Source organism: Parasteatoda tepidariorum, chromosome 5 (genome assembly GCF_043381705.1).
Source record: "Parasteatoda tepidariorum isolate YZ-2023 chromosome 5, CAS_Ptep_4.0, whole genome shotgun sequence".
Taxonomy (NCBI): Eukaryota; Metazoa; Arthropoda; class Arachnida; order Araneae; family Theridiidae; genus Parasteatoda; species Parasteatoda tepidariorum.
The window spans coordinates 53,375,949-53,396,871 of record NC_092208.1 but is presented as its reverse complement, the minus strand read 5'-3'; the positions used below and the strand labels follow the sequence as shown (position 1 = coordinate 53,396,871).

General features: G+C 29.6%; 1 protein-coding gene across 1 annotated transcript in view; it reads right to left on the bottom strand.

Moving 5' to 3' along the window:
- The window catches only part of LOC107449150 (B-cell receptor CD22), a 239,683-nt gene that overhangs the window by 119,259 nt on the left and 99,501 nt on the right, over window positions 1-20,923 (bottom strand).

Sequence of the window (20,923 nt, the reverse complement as noted above, 5' to 3'; positions counted from 1 at the left end):
ATACCGAAGTTAATGTTGCTAAATTTCTTTTTGTTTTAAACACACTTGGTATTATGGCATTTGGTGCCGTTTTAATAGGTACCAAATATAGTAATAAAAGTGCGATTAGTAAATTTGATACCAATGAAAATTGAGTCAATACTGTGAAAGTTTCAATATATATATATATATATNACGAGCCCACTAAAGACATAGATACCAGAGAAAAACACTTGCTTGTTGTAAATTCGCCACGTGAATATCATATATCCGCGAAGATGTATGATGATACTGATGATACCAAATGCTACTGAATGCAGTAATTTTTGTTTGATAAGATGAACAACTGAAAACGTGACTTGCTTAATCTAATAACGTAAAGTCACAGACAGAACAAAAAATATTAATTACGGAAAAAAAATTAATTATTTTAAATTTATTAATTGTGCTACATGTCTTTCAATTTTGTGTTTGGTTTCTTAGAGTTGTCCAGTACTAATTTATTGACAGTTTGCTTTTTTTCCCCATTCAGAGAACGAGTATTCAGATGGTTTCATAAAAACAAAAAATATATACATTGAACAACTTTCATAAATCAAATAAAACGATATTAAAATGTCAATAAAATTTATATTACTAATGATTTTATTATTTAATTTTTTTAATTTTTTGTTTTAGAAACATTTTTAGAAATATAGGAAAACTAATTTGCTTTCTTGAAACATTTATAAAGTTTAGTAAGTTTCTAGACCTTTATTATCATTTGTTTAGTTTAATAAATTTAAACTCGCGTCACAAAACAGAGCTGAACTTTTACAAGATAAATACTAATCTTTAAATCATGACTTATACTTTTCACAATAAACAGCTTCTCTATAATCGCTTTTTCTCATCATCCAAATTTAATATCAACACAAATTTTTTTTAAGCAAAGTTTTTTTGCGTCCCCTGCATAATCTCGTAAAATCCCAAGAATCCTGTTTTGAGATAGAGTAGAAGCTCCATAGAATAAGACATTTCACCATCCTACGTGTCTGCCCTCTGATCCCTAGGGAAAAAAAGAAAGTTTTTTTTCCCTCTTGTATTTTCTCTCTCCAGGGAAAGGTGCAATCCTATCAATCTTTCAAACGACTCCGTGTTATGGGACAGACACTTGAAATCCACCATGTTTTTCACTCGTCTTTCGCTTACCTGGCCATTTCGGATCATCCATCTTAGGGAAAAGACAGGGAAAACCGTAGCTTGAGTTGATGGATGTCGTCCAAATGTTGATAAATATTTGAGTTTAATGCGGATGAAGCAACACTCGTTTACGTTGTTTACTGTTTTCAGTCGACACGAATTAAATATCACCTTTCCTCTTCGATGAAACAGTTTAGACTCACGTAGCGAGACCCTGTCATTCGAGACTGAAAGTTAAATTATTTGAGAGCTCTCGAATCGATAAAAAAAGATATATAATCGAATCAAATTATGTTACCAAATAAAGAATTTTTTAGATTAGGAGCCGTTTTTATGCTCTTGACTCGAAAATAAATGGATTAAACATTTAAAAGAGATATTTTATTTTATTTTATAACCGTCGTTGATCAGCCGACCCAATTTCATGGGTTTACGACTACTTACGTTCAACTCCGTAGCCTTGTAATTTTGAACCAATCCAGAAGACAAGGAAACTCCTGGATCAGTACCCCCAGAGGTATTGATTTGTTGTGGGAACATGGAGGACTTTGAGACTCGACAGATTTAACGTGCATCAGTCACCATTTACTACACGGGGAGTCTTCGGCCGGCGAGGATAGAACCCACGACCTCTTGGATATGGGCCCAGTGCCCAACTGACCAGGCTATCCCGGCCCTAAAAGAGATATTTGTAATACGAGTATTTCGTGTTGTTGAAATAAGGAGATGAAACTGCTTTAAATCCTTTGCTTCTAATGTTTAATAAAGTATATTACGCATGATTTTATCATTTATTTATAACGAAATAGTTTAATGCAGAAATTGATCATATATGGAGAAAAAAAGATTGGGAAAATTACCATACTTTACGGTAGTGAAATTTCTGAAAAAAACATAGTTCTGGTCAATTAAACCTAAATACACGGTATTTAAACTATAGAAGGGGTGATATTCTATTCATATGGTGGAGGTTTATCTGAAATTCTGGTATTCAAAATAATTGTTCTTATTACCACACATTTAGTCAGGAAAATGATAATAAATCTGAAAAAATGATTCGCTTTCATGCCATGCTCTAAGGTATCATGATGAAATTATCAAATTTTAACACATTTACCAAGTTTTACCATACATTATGGAATCATTTTTGCAACTAGTTTACCTAAATTAATGACAAAGCATTCCGATAAAAATATTCGAACATGGCGTTCTAATAAAGCCAAAAACACGTGAAATTTTACCATATTTTTGTATTTTGATCATAATTTTTCCCCAAAGTGTATTTTTTTTAAATATTAAGGCAGTAGATAGATCTCGGTTTTAATAAATATGTATGAATACATCAAACTTTACGTCGAAATTTAATACATGAGAATAATCTCAATTTAATACATGTAATCTCAATTACGAGGTCTAATTGTTTAAACTAGATCTGATGTAAAAGCGAAAAGAATTGGAGGAAGGGAAAAGAATTCATTCAGGGCTGTAACTGTTAAGTTATCGAGGCTAACTCTGTTACTGACAGGATAATTCTGAAAATTAAGCGTCATTTTTTTCATCTTTCTGAACCTGAAAATAAATAATACGTATTTTAAGGAGACTTTCACTTTAGTGAAATTTTGTGAATTTTAAATAAAGAACATAAACTACTTTAAATATTCTGTTTTTAATGTTTAATTCAGAGGATTTTACTGGTTTGTTAATGTTCATTTACAAATAGCTTGAATGACACAAGGGCATATTAATATGATTTTACTGTTTTTACTCAGACAATATGATGGAATCATGGTTTTGGAACTAGTTTATATTAGTCTCATGAAAAGTCTCATGAAAAAGCAAGAAAAAATTAACTGGTTGATAAAATGAATGAAAAGGTAACTAGATTGCCTAAGATTCATGGATTTTGTATCGATTAAAAGAATGTAGTTATCTGATGAAGGAGATGTCTGTAAATGGAGTTTTTATTAGATAGATAAAGACAAAAAATAAATTAATTAATCAAATAAAAGTAACATCGATTGGATCTTTATTATTGAGTACCCTCCTCGCTTATTTACTAGTACTATATATTCAGGATTATAGCTAATCTCATATTATTTATCGAGAATGAAAAGGGAAAAAAAATCATTGCGACTCGTAAGGTATAAAACGATGCTTACTGAAGTAAATATAACCATAAAAAGTGTATGGATAAAGTTTTTACAAATACAATCGATGTATGAAATAAAAAAAAAAAGTAAAAACACCGTAACAGTCAAAAAGAAATAGCAAAAGAAAGTGTTAGAAAAATTCACATAGAATATTCTGACAGCAATTAAGCTTTTCAATCTGAAATCAACATGAAAAATCAACATAAAGCCATAGCCTGATTTTTTTAACAGGATTTACATTAGGTACATTCAACAAATAACGAAATGGAGATCATTTCATATCATACATTTGTTGAAACCAGAGAAAATTGTCTACATCTAGGCACTTGTACTATTGTAATTCGAGTCACATAATACCATGCTTTTTTAAAATTCTTCTCTACTGTTGGACTAGTCGCGCAAGTTCGTATTGAACTTGCCAATGCAATGCACTTGTATTGCATTGGCACTTACATTTGAGCTCCTGAAAGTTTGAAAAATTGCATGGTGACGGATTTGAGCAATAGGGTTGGGTGATCAGGATTTCACGAGCCTAACACCTACTCTGCATCCTTTAGTCTCTATGCTATCCCAGGTAAAGAAAAAAGTGGCAATTCAAATATTAGACTGCCAAAGCTCGCTCAAGTTCCAGGATATAATAAAAATGGAAAGGATATGAATAAATATTGTGATTCCATGTGGATGTAAAATGAAAAAAATCACTGTGTTAATATTATGTGATCAAGTCTTGCTAGCAACGATTTACTATCAACAGAACGATAATGCGTTTGCACCTCTTCTAATCAAAAAGTAAAATTATAAGTTTCATTGTTCTATGCTTGCTATGTTTATTATTTTACTTCAAAAATGGTCTTACAGCTCTATTTCGGTCCCTGGTGACGAAAGATCCTTTAAAAAATAATAATAATAGTTATAAAAAAAACTAAAATAAAAAAAAAATCCTATACATTATACTGACTGAAAAGTAGTTTTGAGTTGGTTTGGCAGTTTTCCAGCTAGCGGGTTTTAAATAGCTTAATATTAATCATAGTTACCTCCTATTTCAACTCTTAAAAATTTTACATCCTGCTATAAATGAAGGCATCTTGATCCAGAAGATGAATAGTTTGCAATAAATAACCCAGTTGTCATGCCAACCAATCCTTCCATCTATCAACTAACCAAAGAATATTCCGAACATTTACCAGATTTATCTTATATTTACAAATGATATAAATCTCTTATAAATATAGTATTNTTTCGGTCCCTGGTGACGAAAGATCCTTTAAAAAATAATAATAATAGTTATAAAAAAAACTAAAATAAAAAAAAAATCCTATACATTATACTGACTGAAAAGTAGTTTTGAGTTGGTTTGGCAGTTTTCTAGCTAGCGGATTTTAAATAGCTTAATATTAATCATAGTTACCTTCTATTTCAACTCTTAAAAATTTTACATCCTGCTATAAATGAAGGCATCTTGATCCCGAAGATGAATAGTTTGCTATAAATAACCCACTTGTCATGCCAACCAATCCTTCCATCTATCAACTAACCAAAGAATATTCCGAGCATTTACCAGATTTATCTTATATTTACAAATGATATAAATCTCTTATCAATATAGTATTATCAGTACCAAATACCATAAATTATACTTTCAAAACACTAATTTTAAAATTATATATATANTTTAAACAGTTAATATATATATATATATATCCATTGTTGTAGTTATTTATGTATTTTTGCAAAATAAACAGTTTTCGTATAATTAAGGAGAATAGAGCAAGACCGAAAAGGTGGAAGTAATTGTGACTGAAGTGATGATTCAATTTATCAGATATTCTATTAAACTGGTTACAAACAGATGTAATGCTATTTGGAAATAAAAGAAACTAACGTTTATGTTTCTGTCGACGCCAATGTTTTTAAAACGACTGGAAAAATTTGGATCTTATAAATAGTTATTTAATTTGGAATTTTTTAATTGCTTATAGATTTATTTCAGCTGTTTAACGTCAGGCTACCTGGGTTCCACACATCTTGAGGACAGTCCTCTATTTTTTTTTTGGAGACCTTCTAAGCTTCTAACGTCATTGGAGAGAGAAAATGTTCTCAATTATTTATAGACGTCTTCAAATGTTCCCAATAGATGACAGAAACCAAACACCACATGACAGTTGTCAGAGAGTGAGTGGGAGACAGCCTTGATCAGCTTGTTAAGGGACTGAATATGCATGTTAAACTGTTTTAAATCGTGCTAAACTGCTCTACCGTAATATATGCAACTTCGCTCACGTCATAGGAAGGAGGAGAAATCCTCTCGGTAGGTGAGCAAAACTGCGTTATCATGTTTTCGGAAAATCTTCAGAGATATTTTCCAGACCGCCTTCAATAGCCCATTGGGGGATAGAGCATTTGCCTTCCAATAAGGTGAACCGGGTTCGTATCCCTACATGGCTGATCGATACGAACCGGCTTGAACACAGTGCTGACGTGAAATATCCTCAGTGGTAGACGGATGGTTTGTTAGAGTCCATTTGCAGTCAGGTTTACTGTGGGAGGTTTTCGTGGTCTTCCTCTTCATGTAACGCAAATGCGGGTGAGTTCCAACGAAGGATCCTCCACAAAGGCAAATTTCTCCCAATGCTCGATCCATGAGATCCCTAGTCTTCTGGATTGGGTACAAAATTACAAGGCTACGGGCTTGAGCATTAGTAGTCGCAAGCCCGAAAAATTGGGTCGGCTGTTCAACGATGGTAATGAAATAAAATAGTCCATTGTGAGCTATGGGGCCTCAGGGAACTGAGCGTTTTCCTTCCAATGTGGTGGAGCTGGTTCGAATCCCAGTGACGGCTAGTTGATACGAATTCCGTACTCGGCTTGAATCGACCATATCTTATACTCCTGACATCCACATTTGTATACTTATCATGGGGCCCTTTGCTGTCTGACTAACCGTAGAAGTATTTCGTGGTTTCCCTCTCCGTGTAAATTAAATACGGGTTAGTTCCATCTAAAGGTCCTCCTTGAATTCCAAATTTCTCCCATTACTTGATCCTGGAGTTCCCTTGTCTTCAGGATTAGTTTCCAAAATTACAAGGATAAGACGTTGGACATTGGTAGCCGTAAACTCAATATTAGATCGGCTGTTCAACGACTGTTATAAAATAAAAAAAATAAAACAATAGCCCACAGTGCAGCTCTAGTTTGAAGTAAATGAAGCACTACGATAACTCTTATTACCTAAAAACGTCTAGATACAAAAAGGGCAGACTAAAATCCCATGACGATTTGAGAAATCCTCGGTCATTGCAAATATATTGTTAAAAATTTGCTAGTCATTTAAATATTAAGTTAGTTGTTACTCGTCACTTCGTGCAGCACTCTTTTTATACTTTATCAAATGATATGTATTAATCTATTTATTAAGAAGATATTAAGTGCAGACCATTTGAGTATCTTCAAATAGTGACATGCATATAGAGTAATAAAACATAGTGCCAGAAGTCATGTGAAGCGAAATAAATGAGCTCGAGTATTACCATATGTCCGCTCTTGATAAAAAATATTTTTATTTCCATGTATTTCAAAATGGTAGCATGAAAAGGCAGATCAAAATCATGAGATGAACATCTCGACAGACTTACGTAATTTAAAAATTAAGGAACGATTTAAAATGCATAAAAAAATGAATAAAATGAAGCGTTTGTTAAAAAAATGCAAGAATAACAATTTTAATAACAGACAATGCAGTAACAAATGCGTGATAAAAAATATTATTTTCTGGCATTATATGTTGAGACTGAATATAAATAAAATTAATCTAGATATATTTAAAAAATAACTATCCCACATCAACAATTTTTATCTGTGAAAAATTTTATAATGAGTGAAGATTGATTAATGTGTGAAAATAGTGATCAAAATTGTTCATTTAAAAAGTATGAAAATGGAGTTTTCTTGTAACGATAGTATCAAATTTTCTCATAATAGACTTTATAAATAAGTATTACAATAGAGAAAAAAATTACATTGCTACTTTTAAGTAGCAGTAGTATTAAGTAGCAGTCAGTATTTTGTGAAATACTTTTTTTTAAATAATTTTATTTTTGGAAACAAAGGTAATTTTATGATTCAAATAAAAATTTGTGTATTTTTATTCACGGAGATGCTCAGGGAAAAAGATCTTTAAGGACCAAGTATTTTCAGACTTTCCCCTACTAATGCGCTTCATTGACCTTTTTACTGCCCAATTCGTTGGTAATTGACCACGGTTGAAAAAATTATAAAAATAACAGTAATGTAGCCTCTAAGCATTATTTTTATACGTAAAAACTTTATCATGTAAACTTCAATCTGCGATAACATAAAACTATTTACAGATTTTAGTACTGTGATTCTTTTTTAAACATCTTGCAAATTAATAATAACTGAATTACATTTATCTTTAAGGTTTACAATTTTTAAAATAAATAAATACATCTGTGATATAAATTCATTATCCATCAAAAGCAGAAAAAAGGAACTCTATATATTTAAGCTGAGTAAAAGTGACAATGATGGAAAAAAGTATACACTAAAGTATTAATTAAACTAACTATTAAAAGCATAAAAAGAAACTCACTCACGCAGTGTTAAAATTAAATTGTGAAAATAAGTATACACTTGTGTATTAATTATGCATTAACTATTAGAAGTATAGAAAAAAAGATTGCGCATTATGATTCGAGCAAGTAAACATTTAAGACCCCCTGAAAAAAAATACCATTAACATCAGCCATCAACCATTAATATTTTCATTATATTCATTATAGCTCATTAAATCTTTCATCTTATAACTATATTTTATGCCCATACGTATGAAAAAATTACTCAAAATGAGATATCATTCTCGGAGATTTAAGTGGCGTAAACTAATAAAGAAGAATTTTATTTTGCTTGCCAAATTCGTCAAAAGAGCTAACAAGCATTTTGTTTACATTTCCTATAATTAAAAGATTATAGTAAATATTTTTTTAACTCATTATCAGAGTTATAGTTAATCATATAAGCTTATAGATTATTTTTTAACAGTTTTAGCAATATATTTATAAAACAAATGTAAAGAAACTAAAAATTTAATTTGCAATAACTTTATCATATGGAATGCAGCACAAAATGACTGATCATTTTTTTTTTGTTTCAAGTAGGAAAAACCATTATCAGTCTTTTGGGAATTTTTTGCATTTATATGTTTTTTATTCATAATTTGCATTGACAATAATTACAAATTAGGAAAAAAATCTTTTCATTGACATCAACTTTTATCTTTAGTTTAGTGTTTTCAAGCATCGAACATGGGGATTTTATTTTTGTTTTTTATTATTCATTAAATATAGTTTATATGCAAAAATATTAAAAATAAACTATTTTTCAGGGAACTTAAAAGGCATAAACGAATAAGGGATATTTTTTTCTCCTATTCCCTTTCTTGTTTGCAAGAATTTTTATTAGTTCATTTTTTATTAATCAAAAGGATATAGTGTAAAAATTTCGATCTCATAATAAAAGTTATTCTTTTTAACTCTTTCTTCGCGACAGATGAGATAACTATTCCTCTAGGAATATTCGCTGTACTCTATGGACGAGATAACTCGTCCTCTTCATAATAAGATTGCATTGTGCCCAGCGTATTATTTTTCAAAGTCTTAGTGCATTTCAGTCCATAATATTTTGTCTTTTAATTTTAGCGAAAAATCTTAGCCCAAAAGGCTAGCCATTGTTGCTACGAAAGTGTCAAACAAAATCAATCAATGTAATAATAGAATTTTTGATGCTTTTAACAATTTCAAAAATGTATATCTGAAAAAAATAGTATAGTTTATAAAAATGAATATCAAAAGTTTCATTAGAATTTAATTCCTGCTAGATACAATGGGATGAAATTACGTAATTTTTATGCAACCAAAAGAAACTTTATATTAGTGACATAAACTTTTACGAATTTTATTTTTAACTTTATTCTTTATTATTAGCAATGATCAAAAATTGTATAACAATCTGAAACATTCTCTATGAAAAATGAAAAAAATAAAGTATCTTTTGAGGCAAAATTTATTCTTTTAGTGTTAATATGATAAAATAAGTCAAAAAATGCTTCAATATATCATCCAATAGAAATGTTTTTGTAATGGATAATTAAAATCAAAACTGGATTCTTAATGAACTAAAAAATGTTTCACAAAACCGAGGTCTACAATTTGTAAGAAATAATGAAACTATATTTAAATATCCATTTCATTAACGTATACTTCCAATTTAAAATAAGAAAACAATAAAATAATGATGTGATCTTAAGACAAATATTTGAAAAATAATCACTTCATATTTTTAATCTTCTCAATTTCTTACCATAATAAAAATTGAGAAAAAAAAATCTTTGCAGAACTTAAATTAATATATTCCTTTGTGACAATTTTCAATAAAAGCGCGAGACAAAGAGAAAATAATTCAGTTGAGAAAAGAAATTATCTCTCCGAAACGTTGTAGCAACCGCGACGAAAAAATCAATTTTCTCTTAAATTATTAAACCGAAAGGGAAAGAAGGAAACAAAGGAAAAAAATCCTAACTAGAAGGTTTCATTTAATACCCTTAACTTATCCAGAGAGAAGGCCTTTCCCATCAATCACACGTGGGAGGATTCTTAGCCTGATCGATAACTGATTTTTTATGTATATTTCTTTTTTTTTTATTCCATTTTCTGAAACGGAATTCCTGAAAAGGAATATTTGAAATAAAAGTTACCTGCCTATATCAACTGGGTTGAATAATTAACATTAGAAAATGAGGTTAGATAATAAAATGCATTAAAAAATGCCACTGTATAATACATTTTAAAGCAGAACAGACAAATACGTTATTAGAAGTTTCATTCTAAAATTACTGTAAAATAAACAGCAGCTGTCTATCTATATTTTTACGGTAAAGAACATTTTTGTCTTTATGATTTTGAAACCGTCAACACCTAGTACGGATAAAAAACCGTAAATTTTAGTATTAATGGATAAAAAATCGTATATTGTTTAAAAAAACCATGTAGTTTTGAATTGATGGTTTTTGATTTTCTTGACCATTTACAACTATCATGGCTTCAAAATCATGAAAAAGTTGGCTATTTGTTAGAAAATGGGCGTTAGGTTGTGGTTGTGTTGGTGTTTCATCAAATGAACCGTTTAGTAAGTTCTTCGGGTTGTTTCAAATATCGTAAGACATGGTAAATATTAGACTTTTTCGTATTAAGCAGCCTTATGGTGCTGTCATCTATGCTAGAAGCCCAGGGAAACAAATTGGCCAGTGCAGACCACTGGGAGCTCTCCATGTGTTGAATGGAATGGTAGAAATAGTGCGGTGTCAACCCTGGGACCCCCGTTCTATCGGTCATGAGATTGAGAGATTAGCCTTCTCAGCTATAATATGCACCCAGTTGCAAGGAACTAAATGGCTTCATTAGATGAATCTAGTCGGTGCGTTGAAAATCAAGTTGTTTAACCGTATTAGGTGAAAACAGTTAATAAACCGTTTTTCTACCAGTTTAACAGTTTTGATAATATTATTTATAGTTTTGTGACTGTTTTGTTTGAATATGGTTAAATAATAATTAAATAAATTTTTATTGAATCAGTTTTCCCGAGAAATTTATAAGTGTCTAAATATTCTTAATTTCAGCATGTTTTTATTTTTTATTTTTCATTCGTCAATAGAAAGTTTTTTTTTATTTACTTTTCACTAATTATTATATGTTGTGCAATGAAGAAAAGTAGACTAAATCTTTCGCACTGCATAAGATACTTTGGAGTCGTTTATGGATTTAACTATATTTGAACCATTAACATGCTCAGTGTTATATACTTTTTAGGAGCTTTTGATGAATGTATTTAGATTTAAACCTTCAACATGGTCACCACTAGAAAATTTTTATGACATTCAATTTAATGAATTTTTTGAGTCCTTCAATCGATGCTAGTATAAATTTCATAAAATCAACCGATTTTTTTTCCTGCTTGATGATAACCGTTATTTGCACAAAACTTTTGATACTTATTTTACAAGCAGTAAGTACAGTTGAACAAACTTGACCATTTACATAATAACAATGACCCACTATTTTTTAATTATTCGATCGATGCGACAGAGCATGATCCATTGACATGATCTGCAGTATGAACACGTTTGGAATTTTTTGGACTAACTTTAACAGGAACTCTGACTTTAACTTTGACAAGAACTAAATTAGACAATTTAAAAAAAAAAAATCGTTGGATACAATTGGAGCATGGATCATTAATCCAGTGATATTCATTATTTGTGTTTACAATTATTTGATGGATGTGATAGAAATTAGACCATTTTCATAATCATTGGCCACTTTTTTTTAAAATCATTTGATAGATACTCCTTAATTTGAAGAATTAACCTGAACTGACAGCTTTTTGGCATCATTCGATGAATACCAAGCAATTGAACTGCTGACGTATTACCTGCATTAGAAACGTTTTTTCCTTAAAAAAATTGATTTATACAACTGAGCTGGAATCATAGGAATGATATATACTTTATTTAAATCATTCCATGGGTGCAAGTGGTCTATACCTATAGGCATAACCAAACGTTAGATAACATCCCGGTCAACGATTTTATTGGGTGAGTCCCATAAAATTACTTCTTTCCAAAAAAAAAAAATAAATAATTATTATCTCAAGGAGTCCATGAAATTGTTAAATTAGAAAAATGAGTACTTAGATATATTTCTGCTAAACTATATTGACTTTCACTTGTTTTATTTCTCTTAACTGATAACTCATTTAAAAATTAAGCACTTAAAAAATTCTATTTTCTTTTGATTTTCAGTTATCATTTTAATATAGTAAAAATGTTTAAATTGTTATGTAAAAAAAAAACAGAGTTTGCTGACAAATAATAAAATGGACTGGAACTATTAGCTTACGTTTTGGTCAGTTATTTAGAATAATGGAATCAAAATTCTAACTCGAAGGCTCCCTTGAAAATACTTACCCTGAAGGAAAGTCTTTCTTATTTTTTATAAGTGGGTCAATTCTTACAGTAAGTAATCTATAAGATTGCATAAAAGAAATATCTTGACCGATGTGGAAAGAACTTATCTGCTTAAAATGCGTAGAAACTCTTTAAAAAATGCTGAATAAAATTTTAATTCAACAACAATTAGCATTTAATTGGAAAATACTTAAAAATTCTATTTTATTTCGTTCATAAGTAAATAGTATCAAAAATTGTGTTTCAAGAATTGCTTGAATTATTATAAATCTACAAATATTTTTACGCGTGTTTTGTCTCATATAATGCACAGTACAACTTTGGTGCATCAATTGATTAAATAAAGAACATTTTTCAAATATTTTTTTCGTTTTAGAATAATTTCAGTGATGTACAAGTTTAGTTGAATATTAATGTTGCAACAATTGATTCCAGCTTCTATTGATTTTAAAATCCAAACATTTTCTGTCTCTATTAATAAAATCATTTTATTTTAAAGTTTAATTGCTACAAGAATATTATTGAGGAAAAAAGAAATGCATTTTAAATGAAAACTCTTCTTTGGATAATTGTATTGTTTTTAATAAGTTAGAAATGCTAAATTGGTCAAGTGTTTTTTTTATATCATTTTAAAAATTAACTCCCAAAAATATAAATTGATTGAAATAATCTTATTTTTTTCCAGTTCTTTTCATAATACTTAAAAGTATCGTAACTCTACTTTACTTAATTAAATTTAACTCGTTAAGCAAGTATTTATTCTTAAAAAACAAATGAATCAGTTTATTTTCATTTAATTTAGGAATATTAGCTTTAGTAATAAAAAGTATGCTTGTTGTACTTAACTTCATTTAATATTTATCTACAAAATCTAATCAACTTTAAAGATACTAATTTAAACTGATGATTTTCTTTGTATATTTCTTTTACATTAAGAGAACATTAGCGATTTATCTTCAAAAAATATACGAACATAAAACGAATGTTCTGGGTTTTTTTCCAAAAGTATTCAGTTGTTTTTAATTATTTTTTTTTCTTCGAACGAATCGTAGTTAATTATTTCTTCTTGAAATGCTTTTCTGATCGATGTGTTTCCCCAAGCTATGTAAATATATTAAGAAGTTGTAAACCGTAAATAGATTTTTTGTTTAATTGCAAATATTTATTACAGAACATGAGTTTTTGAGTTTTAAATTAGCTAAATAAAATTAGAAAAAAATTATTAGCCTTAATTTTAAATTTTACTATCCCATGGATTAACTATTAATAGATGATTTATTTACAAATGACTTTTTAAATAACCTTACACAAACTTCAGATAAATAATCTTTTTAATATTATATTTTTTATCAATAAGTACCAATTTAGACAAATACCAGTAATTTTCTAAGTATTTTCTTATATAGAATGAACATTAAGGAATTATTTAAATATTTTCGAAAAATGTAAGAATTTAAGAATAAAGTTTTTTATTATATTTATTTGATATATTTATATTTATTCTGTATTTTAATACTTACTGACGATAGATTAGAAGAAACATCAGTGTTTGGAGCAAATGTATACCGGGCAAATGTATACCGCGCAGTAGCACTTAACCTTAAGTGGCTCGGTATACCCTACACTGATGTTTTTTAAGGTTAAGTGCCACTGCCCGGTATACATTTGCCCAGTATACCCTACACTGATGTTTTTTTAAGGTCAAGTGCCACTGCCCGGTATACCCTACACTGATGTTTTTTAAGGTTAAGTGCCACTGCCCGGCATACATTTGCCCTGTATACCCTACACTGATGTTTTTTTAAGGTCAAGTGCCATTGCCCGATATATATTTGCCCGATACTTGGTGTATACCGGGCAGTGGCACTTAACCTTAAGAAAACATCAGTATAGGGTATACCGAGCAAATGTATACATGGCAAATTCAAATATAAGGGCCGATACTCCAAACACTGATGTTTTTCTCTGTTCTATCGTCAGTAAGTATTAAAATATCGAATAAATGTAATTATATCCGCGAATAAATTCATATCAAATCGGAGGTAATAAATATTTGGGACATTCAGCAAAGCGACTATGTGATTGTTGACATTTACAGGTGAAAGTCGGAAATAAGGGTATTTAGCAAATATTTCGGACATACACCAAGCGACTACGTGAATGTCGACATTTTCGAGACTTTGGTCATTCACCGTAACATATATATAGTAATTGGACTGCATATTTCTACTTTTCAGTGTCTACAAATATTCGTTTTCAAGCTAATCGTGAAGGAGTTCTCGGACTGGTCAGCTGATACTTTAAAATTCTGCTTTTTTTTTTTTTTTTTTTTTTTTTTTTTTTTTTTTTTTTTTTTTTTGTATTTCGTTTTATAAGTAATCCACTGTTGAGAGAACATGGTTATAAATTCATTCACCTAGCAAGATAACAAAGATTAGTTTGATAGAATTATTTAATGTTCTCCTTGAATGACGAATGGCAGACTTGTTTCAAGCGAATGTTTCATTGTACTCTGTAAAATTTTCCCCTTTCTTTCAGTTCCCAGAAATGAATTAAAAAAATAAACTTCGTGACAACTTCATCAAATCTGCTTATAAAAATAGTCAACTATGGCAAGCTAAAAGGAATTTTCCATTATATGATTAATGTAATACATAGTTCGAATTTAGGCAGTGATAGAAATTTTTAAGCAAAAGCAGGAATAAGTTTTAAAACCAAATTTTTCAAGTTTTTTTTTATCATAATCAGGCAAAGTATATTTAAAAAATAAATAAACAAAACAGAAGTGTTTCTGAGATTTATTTCATTTCTTGATTTAAAGTAGCATACGTAAACAAGAACATGAAAGAAATTAAAATGAGTTTATTAATGAATAAAAAATTGTGTGCTACTTCAAATAAAATATCGACCATTAATATCAAGAAACAAGCATATAATAGCAATACGGAGATCAATATCCACCAAAGTTTCACCTGCAATCTGAAATGAATCCTTAAAAACAAGAAGTTCGAAGTTATATTAGTTTTTGATTTCGCCCCCAAACAAAACTCATTTATTTAACTTTTCCAGTCTAAGACAATAGTCTAAGACATACAGATAAATTTATTGTTATTACACTTTAACTAAAGTTCATTTCGATTTAACTCTATAACGGTACATATTTATCCCCGTGTTGATTTTCCCTTGAACGATTCTCCTCATCCTTGCTACGAGAGTTACCGAAAGAAATGAAAGCATGAAACGAAATTTAAAATTTGAAATACTTTTTTCTTCTGAGGTATTTTTCCTCCCTTTTTTTCAAATACTGTCGTATTTTCAACACTTATTTTTGGCAACGCTTATGAAAGATTCGTGCGTGTCTAAGATCGTTAACTTGAAAGTCTGCTATTCACCGTGGAATATAATTTAAGAGCTTCAAAGGTGCCACCTGTCCACAAATAAAAGAAGTGGCTGTTGAGAAGAGGGTTGTGCTCTTCTGCCACCTGTAATTAGCAACGCGCCTCAAGAAGATGAATGGTTGTTGGTAACCAACGCCGGGAGTTGTGATTAATTGCTGGTCAGAGAAAAATTTCTAATGACCTTTTTATTTTGTGACCGGAATTCAGTTAAATTTAGTTTGCGAAATTAAAGGAAAACAATTTTTAATTAAATTAGTTATAAGTAGATTACTTCACATTTTATTTTGCAAAAAATAGTAAAATTTCGATAGTTTAATTTTAAAGAATTTTTCAAGACTATTTATTTATAACTGGGTAAATAAATTATGAGTTTTTGCGTTTGTTAAATTATTTCGAATCCCAGTTTTGACAAAAGTTTCGAGAATGTGTTCTTAAATAATGGTGCTTTTCAATTCCGAAAAGAATTATTTTGAAGAAAACCTACAGTTTGGCAACAAAAATTTTCAGCTTTAAACAATTAAGATAAATTCTTCGAGCTTAAGAAGTCAAAGGCCATTATGTTTGAAAAATCTTCCAAGTATTCTTGATTTCTGATAAACAGACGTAATGTTAAACCTCAGAAATAATAAAAATTATTACTTTAAAAAATTTTCATATTATGATTTATAGCTTTTGCTTGTACCATTTGTAGCATGTAGACAAAATACATATTTTATTAATACAGAAATAGATTCATATTTCAAATTGCTAACCACTATGATAATTACATGAGCGTAATGAATTTCAAAGAAACAAAAGTAATAGGTAGATCCTTAAATTTTAAAGTAATTTCACCAAAAATACGAAATTAAACATGCCTATTATTCTTTTTCTAGCTAGCAGTAAGAGGAAAGCAATGTATTAACATATAAGAAAACATTTATCTTATAATGCATGTCTCTACAGAATTGATACAAAGTTATTTTACATTTTTTAACAAGTCACAGTGATCGGAACAATTACAAAAAAGTATTGTGTGATGTTAATCTATTTTATTTTACAATCGGAGATGTTAACAACTATTTCGTTTCAAAACTGGTTATTAACAGCCAACCCATTTTCCTACGCATGACTTTCAATATTCAATGGTTCAGACTTGTAATTTTGAATCAAGCAAAGAAGACAAGGAGACTCTTAAGCAAGCATTGGGACAAACTAGCCTTCATCCGCACCCGGCTCGCACTGACCATAGTGTTGACGTAAAATATCCTCAGTGGTAGGACTAATCATGGGTTAGAGTCCCCTTGCCATCAAATAATTCGTAGGATGATTTTGTTATTTTCCTCACCATGTAGGGGGTAAATCCCATCAAAAAGTCTTCCACAAAGCCAAATTTCTTCCAACCCAGGAGTTGCTTTTTCCTTTGGATTGGGTTCAAAATTACACTGCTACTGAGTTGAACATTGGTAGTCGTAAAGTCAGAATTGGATTGACTGTTCAAGAATGGTTATTAAATGAAAATAAATTAGCCACAACGTAGAACTTTTTGATGAATCTGAGACGCATTTGCGTTACATGTAGAGAAAAGCCACAAATCAAACCACTGTTAGCTTGTCGGTCAGAGGATTCTAACCCATTATCCGTCTACCACTGAAAATATTTTGTGTCCGCACTGCCGTTGGAGCAAACTAGGAGCCAGACATCGCAAGGATTCAAACCTAGGTTACCTCACTGAGAGGCAAACTATCTATTCCATTAGCAACCGCAGCTTTCCTACAACTATTTTAATTTTCCACAACGAAATTGAGCAGAAGATTTGCTAAATTTGATTTTACGACTATCAGTGTTAGTCACCATAGCCTTGTAATTTAGAACTTAATCCAAAAGACAAGAGAACTTAATCAAGCATTTGACCAAACTAGCTTTCGTGGATTACTTTTTGATGAATCTAACCTCCACTTCTGCTCTATCCCTTGAGCCACCTTTACAAGTGTTTTAAATTGCAAATCATATGGCATTACTCTTTGTGATTTCGCTGCAGATAGTTGACGCTTGAAGTTAGGTGAATGATTCTAACAAGTGAATATGTATCTTCTTTATGAGCATATTTTGCCTATTGAACTTGTAAAAAAGTTTTTTCCTTTTATTTTAATGATATTGAAGAATGGATTAACAATGCTATGAAGAATGGAAAAACATATAATATGTTTTAAACACAGCAAGTAGGGAAGCAACGTAATTTTTCTCCTATTTATTTCTAATAATGAAATTATATTATTATATTTTATTAAAACATGTTTAATTTTATTAAATTAATTAATTTATTAAAACCTGTCATTTTATACTAATTTAAATAAACTAATTTAAGTGCATGTATCTTGCGCAACCCAATTTTGAAAAGTATAAAGTTAACATCCTTTCATGGAACCAGAAGGAAGAAAATATCGTAAATAGTTTCAGATACAAAAATTTCCTGAATAATGAATAGTAGAATATTTTTCACAGTAAATAGCTTTCAATCTATTTCTGAAAGCCTTTTCTCATGGAAAAAATCCATTTTCACTTCAATGAAGTATATTTATGCACAAAACAGAATAGTAAATAAGAAAAATTCAGAGAAATTCATTTTTCAACCTTGTTTCCCCTCAGGAAAATATGTGATTTTTCTTTTTACTAGTATCACATAGACATATTTTTGCATCGTTTAGCAAGGTAAACATAAGATAAAATAAAACAGAAAAAAAACAGAATTGCTCTCTACTTTTTTTAGAAAAGGTCGAACGCTCGACGGAGACATCAAAGAGGCGATATTGAAGTTTTAAATAATTCCTGCTGGGGTATTTCCTCAGGCATAATAACACGACAGTCAACAAAAATTTCCTCTTTTCTAGTTTACTTTGCCGAAAAATATTTTCCTTCTTTGCAAAGGTCGAAATCTCTAACAAAAATAGAGCTGAGCTACTTATATATAAAAGACGGAATATTTTTTGGAAGAAATCCAGTTTATTTCGAAATATCTAAAAACTATTTTCTTCCTCTTTTATAATAAAATAAATTCTATAAACTTGCTCAAAAATTATTTTCTGCCCTTAATTTTATTTTTTAACAAATGCTTGAATTAATAAACAATTGTTTTTGAGTAAAAACAGCTTGAAAATAATTTAATTTAAGACTATTATAAAATAGAGCTGAACTAATTAGATTTCGCCTGTATAATTTTAGAACAAATAATTGGATTCCTTCCCAAAAATACTTCCTATATTTTTTTGGAAGAAATGCAATTTACTTAGTCTGAAAATTTATGTTTTGTTTTTGAGAACCTAATAATTTCTTTAAACTTATTCAAAAATGCTGTTTTATCGTAGTTTAATATTTTAAAAATGCTCTGAAATTAAAGAGTTCGGAAACTATTTTATTCTATAACTCATTACAAACAATCTATATAGAAAATTGTTATATTACAATCAGATCTTCGTGAATTAAATGAAAAATCACAATAAGTTCCATCGAAACTAAAAACAAAGAATATAATTAATACACATTTTATTAACGACGGGTGAATTTAAATGAGTTTCGTGCAATATGAAATAGAAATCAAGACCTGTACGTACTAGAATTTCGCAAATGAAAAGAGGAAGCTTCAGAAGCGAGAAAACGATAGGAACGCGCCCCAATCCGGTTAACAACAGTGGGTACTTTTATATTTGATGTTTAGACACCGAGAAATAATTGCATTTAGTGTTCAGGCACCGAAGGAAGTTTATGTTTGCAGAACCGAAGCTCTATATGAACCTTTCTTTTCATTTATTTGTGCTTCATTCAGACTGCTTTTGCTACATTTCTGCGAATCACAAAATATACACTATATTCTTTCCCGAAAATTTCATTTTGGGCAATGCATATGTTCTTGAACTTGCAAAAAATAGGTGTCAATCAATTTAGATACTTCCTTTGACAAATATTGTAAAGATGCAAAACAAAATCTGGAAGTATTTGCGTGCTTAGTTCGAAACACTTTCTCATACTTTTAAAAAGCAACATCCTGTTCTTAAATATTTATATTTTTAAGAAAATTGTGATAGATTTTCTTATCTAAGTGAGAAGTTTACTTAAATTGTGTTTGTATGAGGAATAGGTTATTTATTGTAATTTTCAAGGGACTGAAGAAACTTAAATCACAGAAACTGTTAAAAATGAAGATCTAAGACTTTAAATTGTTGGTAGTACTACTAAAAATTTTTTTTCTTCCTCGAATACTTTATGAAAATTTTTTTACATTTTACACAAATGCGTATTTTCTATAATTCATGTTTCTTTATATCTTGTTGATACCACAAATATTATTATTTTTCTTCATTTTAATTGTGTCATCATAGGAAAAGCTTTACAAATGAGTAATTTTAAAAATTTTTAGATATTAATTAAAAATTTTTGGAGAAGGGGGATGTAACATAAAAAGCTTCTATTAATCTTTTTATGTTATCCTAATTAATTATTCCATTCGAAACAGTTTCTCATACTTTTAAAAGGTCACATCCTACTCTTAAATCTATTTTTGGATCAGGTATGCATAATTAAAAGAGAAGACATTTTTACCCTTTGTGGGAATCATACGACCTACTTAGCAAACCAATTGTAATTACTAAGATTTCCCTTTTCCCCTAAAATATAACAAAATAGAGGAAAATTCATGTGCTATTTTCCTTAGGATAAAAACTCAAGCATACAGTTTTGGAGTGCGAATTTGAGCTCCGCCATTGATAAGGAAATGTTTTGAATATACTAAGTGAGCTTAATAAAGTATTTTTGCCTTATATAAGAAAACATATATATATATATATATGTGTGTGTGTGTGTTTTTTTATATCAACATACTTTTTTTATATATATTTCATATCATATTTTTTAATTTAAGAGGTTTGTATAAGGGATTTCTGGAAATTACTTTTTAAATTTTTAGCAACTTTGAAATTATTTTCATAAATTAGTTTCTCTCCAAAAACTGTTGCAAATACCACTTCTTTTTTTCAAAAACATGTACAGGGAGCAAAATGAGAAACGGACTATTCTGAATATTTTTTGATCTAATGATTGGATCTTCATGTTCTACGTCTCGATCTTAATGCTTCGAAGTGATGACTTCAAATATGCTAATTAATTAGTGCGGATGCTATTTTAAGTTGAATAAATATACCTTT